The following is a 4,994-nucleotide window of genomic DNA, read 5'->3' as shown; positions in this document are numbered from 1 at the left end:
ATTCCCTCCACATTCCACCCCGTGTCAGCCCGAGGCCGCTCCCCTGCCAACGCTCTCTGTGTGCTGAAATGACCACCGGCGATCAGAGCGTTCCGGTAAAGAACGTTTGATCTTAGCTCTTCATCACCGTCTCTCCCCTGCCAGGTTAGCTCCTGGAAGTTTTCCTCTCGGCGCCGGACATCACGTGTCAGAACGGATATCCAGAAAAAAACTACCCAGAGCGATGTGACAGGGAACCAGTCTCCATCATCAGGGACAACAACCCCCGCCCCCCGCCTTAGATTACATCTACACATGTTGGGAGACCGCCGGACGTGGAGCGAGAGTCCGAAGGGCAGCGACGGTCGGAGGAAGTCGCAGTTGAACGATCGACTTATCAGTGAGTTCCAACTTTGCGCAACAGTCTGTTTGATAAGATTGGGCCCTTGTTTTTATTTCGTTTCTTTACTGACCATATAGTCTTGGCGGAAAAGGATCTTGGCGATTGTAGGGATGACTTGCAGTGGACTGAAAAGCTTGAGAATGTAGATATTAAGAAAGAGGATGTGCTGGAGCTTTAGGAAAGCATCAAGTTGAATAAGTCACCGGGACCAGACGGGATGTACCCCAGGCTACTGTGGGAAGCAAGTGAGGAGATTGCTGAACCTCTGGCAATTATCTTTGCATCATCAATGAGGCCAGGAGAGGCTCCGGAGGATTGGAGAGTAGCGGATGTTGTTCCCTTATTCAAGAAAGGGAGTAGAGATATCCCAGGAAATTATAGGCCAGTGAGTCTTACTTCAGTGGTTGGTAAGTTGATGGAGAAGACCCTGAGAGGCAGGATTTGTGAACATTTGGAGAGGCATAACATGGTTAGAAATAGTCAGCATGGCTTTGTCAAAGGCAGGTCGTGCCCTACATCCTGATTGAATTTTTTGAGGATGTGACTAAGCACATTGAAGAAGGTAGAGCCATAGTTGTAGTGTACATGGATCTTAGCAAGCCATTTGATAAGATACCCCATGCAAGGCTTATTGAGAAAGTAAGGAGGCATGGGATCCAAGGGGACGTTGCTTTGTGGATCTAGAACTGGCTTTCCCACAGAAGGCAAAGACTGGTTGTAGATGGGTCATACTCTGCATGAAGGCCGGTGACCAGCGGTGTCCCTCAGGGATCTGTTCTGGGACCCCTACTCTTTGTGATTTTTTTATAAATGACCTGGATGAGGAAGTGAGGAAGTGGAGGGGTGGGTTAGTAAATTTGCTGATGACATAAAGGTTGGGTGTGTTGTGGACAGTGCAGATGGCTGTCAGAGGTTAAAGTGGGACATTGATAGGATGCAAAACTGGGCTGAGAAACGGTAGATGGCGTTCAACCCAGATAAGTGTGAGGTGGTTCATTTTGGTAGGTCAAATATGTTGGCAGAAAATAGTATTAATGATGACTCTTGGCGGTGTGGAGGATCAGAGGGGTCTTGGGGTCTGAGTCCACAGGACACTCAAAGCTGCTACGCAGGTTGACTCTATGGTTACAAACGCATACAGTGCATTGGCCTTCATCAATTGTGGGATTGAGTTTAAGAGCCGAGATGTAATGTTGCAGCTCCTTAGGACCCTGGTCAGACCCCACTTGGAGTACTGCGCTCAATTCTGGTCGCCTCACTATAGGAAGGATGTGGAAACCATAGAAAGGGTGCAGAGGAGATTTACAAGGATGTTGCCTGGATTGGAGGGCATGCCTTGTGAGAATAGATTGAGTGAATTCAGCCCTTTCTCCTTGGAGCGACGGAGGATGAGAGGTGGCTGATAGAGGTGTACAAGATAATCAGAAGCATTGATTGTGTGGATAGTCAGAGGCTTTTTCCCAGGGCTGAACTGGCTAGCACGAGAGGACATAGTTTTAAGGTGCTTGGAAGTAGGTACAGAGGAGATGTCAGGGGTAAGTTTTTCTATGCAGAGAGTGGTGAGTGCATGGAATGGGCTGCCAGCGGTGGTGGTGGAGGCGGAAACAAAACGGTCTCTTAAGAGACTCCTGGGTAGGAACATGGAGCTTAGAAAAATAGAGGGCTATGGGTAACCCTAGGTAATTTCTAAGGTAGGGACATGTTCGGTACAGCTTTGTGGGCCAAAGGGCCTGTATTGTGCTGTAAATTTTCTTTGTTTCTATGTGTCAATGTTCCCACCGCTATCTCTCCCTCTCTCAACCATACAGGTAAAATATCATCAACACGTTATCTACTGGGGAGGCAAAAGAACTGATGCAACATTACAGTGGTTTGCAAGCTTTAAATATATTTAATACGTTTTGGAAACAGATACATTTACAAAAAGTAGGAAGTTAAAGACTAAAATTTCCACACAGTAGATTAGTAAGTTATAAAATGATTTCTTCTCAAATTTAAGCGGCGTCGTATCACGTCCAAGACGGAAGAGGCTGGAGCGTAAGTGGACAGGGGCATCAGTGCACTGTAGAGGCGTTGAATCTCCTAGAAACGGCTGAAGCGGTTTTTCTGCAGATCATTGCCAACGTGGACTGTTACCGCCTGCAAGATGAAAAGTGAAAGTTTACTTTGAACTTGGAACTTTGAAAAATTTTCTATCAAAGTATGTACAGTACTGTGCCAAATTCTTAGGGACAGACACACACACACACACAAACATATATATAAATAGCGTGCCAAAGACTTTTGCACAGTGCTGTAGTGATTTTATGGATTACACTGTACTGCTGCAAAAAAAAAAATACAAATTTCATTACGTATGTGAGTGATGATCAACCTGATTCTGATGTGGGTCTCTATTGTGGACTGGGAGAGGGGGGATCATGGTTGGGAATAGGGGAAGGGAGAGGCAGTGAGTGGGAAGCACCAGAGAGACATCTGTAATGACCAATAAACCAATTGTTTGGAATCAAATGGCCTTGCCTGGTGTCTCAGGGCTGGGTGTGTCTGCAACCATGCCATCCAAGTGCACTGGCACTCCTCCTCTGCCACTTGTCCCACACCCCTCCTGCGGTGCTCCATCCTCGCCATTCCCAACATTCTTTGCTCCTGCCAGATTTACAAGCTCGCTCTCCGCTCCATGTTGACAAATACAGCGGTGTGTGCAAAAGTCTCAGGCACCCCAGCTAGATAGATATGTAACGCTCGGCTCGATCAACTCACGTCCGTCTAGGGGAACTGCCGTAGGCCCTACCAAACTGTGTACTCACGTTTGCGTAGACGCTACGTAATGCACCCCGATACAAGCCCACACTGTAAAATATCAGACAATACACAATGTACAGTTAAGTTACACTTTATAACTCTTTTTGGTGGTGTGGTTAGTGGACACAAAAAAAAAAACAAAGGTGCCACTCAGTAAATTTGTCAGTTTTGTGCACCAAATTAAGTCGTTGGAGCTCACACCTCCCCGATCCGTCCACAAACGACCTCCGAACCTCCAACAACCTCCGAACCGTCGAATTCCGGTATCCGCCATCCCGGAACCGCCGACCGCTCCCGCACTCGTCCGTCCTCTTCACTCGCCTTGAGCAGGTACACAAATTGGGTGTGACATATATATGTGAATAGGGCTTCTTATAATGTCAGGCACTGAACCAAGATGAAAGAAATACATGAATTCCCAAGCTCCACAGAAATATAGTGATAGTTACGACATTAACAAGATTATAGCCTATCACTACACTTCAGTGTATAACTGGTACAATAAAACATATAATACTTAATTTAATAATATGACAAAGTATTACTAATTATCATAAAATATAATTATCAAGCAAGTAAGGTAACGTTGTTTGCTTAGAAGCCATAGGGTTGTTAGTGAGAAAAATTTACTTTTGTATTGGCGACCACCACAGATGTAGGCTTACTTCTACGGCTGATTCAGAGCAGACAGCAGGGCCCGCAGTGCTGAGCAGTGTTCCTAAGCAGGTATAAAAATAACAGAAACAAAGCAAATAAGTTTTTTACACTTTCAGCCACATAAACTGGAACCAAGTAATCAAGTATGAAACAAGAACGCCTGAAGAACGATTGGTAAAGCCACGAATATTGGTGAATATTAGTATCAAAAGCGGTAGGTTGGCAACTCTGCCTCGTACCGTTTCTCTCGCAGAAATGGTTGGACAGGAAGTGTACCTGTGTGTCTGGATATTCACAATATCCTCACACATCGGGTATTACATGGTTAGACCAATACAGATCCTGTTTAGTCTTTAAGTATGTAAAAAGTGAAAGAAGCTTGAATCTTTACAGAAATTATAATTGTATCTGTACGAATAGAAAATATCGTATTTTGTAAGTGAGAAATGTTAACAGGGGAGGAGAGCAGCCATTTGGGAGATTTGGAAATGTATTTCGTCTCGTTCATTGCTCACTACTCTTTTTCCTATCAACACAAAGAGAAAAAGAGCCTCTTTCCAATCAACTATAGCGGCCGCTGTTAAATTCCCCGCTTGTATATTTTGACATTTTTTTACAGAGGTGCCGGAGTGGCACTCCGGTGAGATCCAGCAGCACTGCACCCCTGGCTGAGGGGTAATAACTGTTCCTGACCCTGATGGTGTGGGTCCTGAGGCTCCTGTACGTCCTTCCCGATGGCTGAGGGGTAATAACTGTTCCTGAACCGGTGGTGTGGGTCCTGAGGTTCCTGTACCTTCACCCTGATGGTTGAGTGGTAATAACTGTTCCTGAACCTGGTGGCACTGAAGGCATTACGCTGACTGTGGTGCTTTACAGACACTTAGATAGGCTGACGGATGATGGAAAATGGCAGGCTATGCGGGAGGGGAGGGTTAGGTTGGTTGATTCATTGATTGAGAGAAGGCACAGAATTGACCCTTCCGGCCCTTCGAGCCTCACCGCCCAGCGATCTCCCGATTTAACACCAGCCTAATCATGGGGCAATTTACAATGACCAATTAAACTACTGACCGGTATGTCTTTGGACAGTGGGAGGAAACCGGAGCACCCAGAGGAAACCCTAGAGAAAACTTCTGGCGTTCACCTTTTTTTT

The 4,994-nt window shown here is 45.9% G+C and overlaps 1 long non-coding RNA gene across 1 annotated transcript; it reads left to right on the top strand.

The window, feature by feature from the left end:
* The first annotated feature begins 219 nt into the window (after positions 1–219).
* On the top strand, positions 220–3,901 carry LOC140203959 (uncharacterized). Its single transcript, XR_011887465.1, has 3 exons — positions 220–379; positions 2,191–2,252; positions 2,382–3,901. It is a non-coding gene; the product is annotated as an uncharacterized lncRNA (long non-coding RNA).
* The last annotated feature ends 1,093 nt before the right edge of the window (positions 3,902–4,994 follow it).

This window comes from Mobula birostris, chromosome 10 (genome assembly GCF_030028105.1).
Source record: "Mobula birostris isolate sMobBir1 chromosome 10, sMobBir1.hap1, whole genome shotgun sequence".
Taxonomy (NCBI): domain Eukaryota; kingdom Metazoa; phylum Chordata; class Chondrichthyes; order Myliobatiformes; family Myliobatidae; genus Mobula; species Mobula birostris.
Note: the sequence above shows the minus strand (reverse complement) of the source record. Positions and strands in the feature narration are given on the sequence as shown.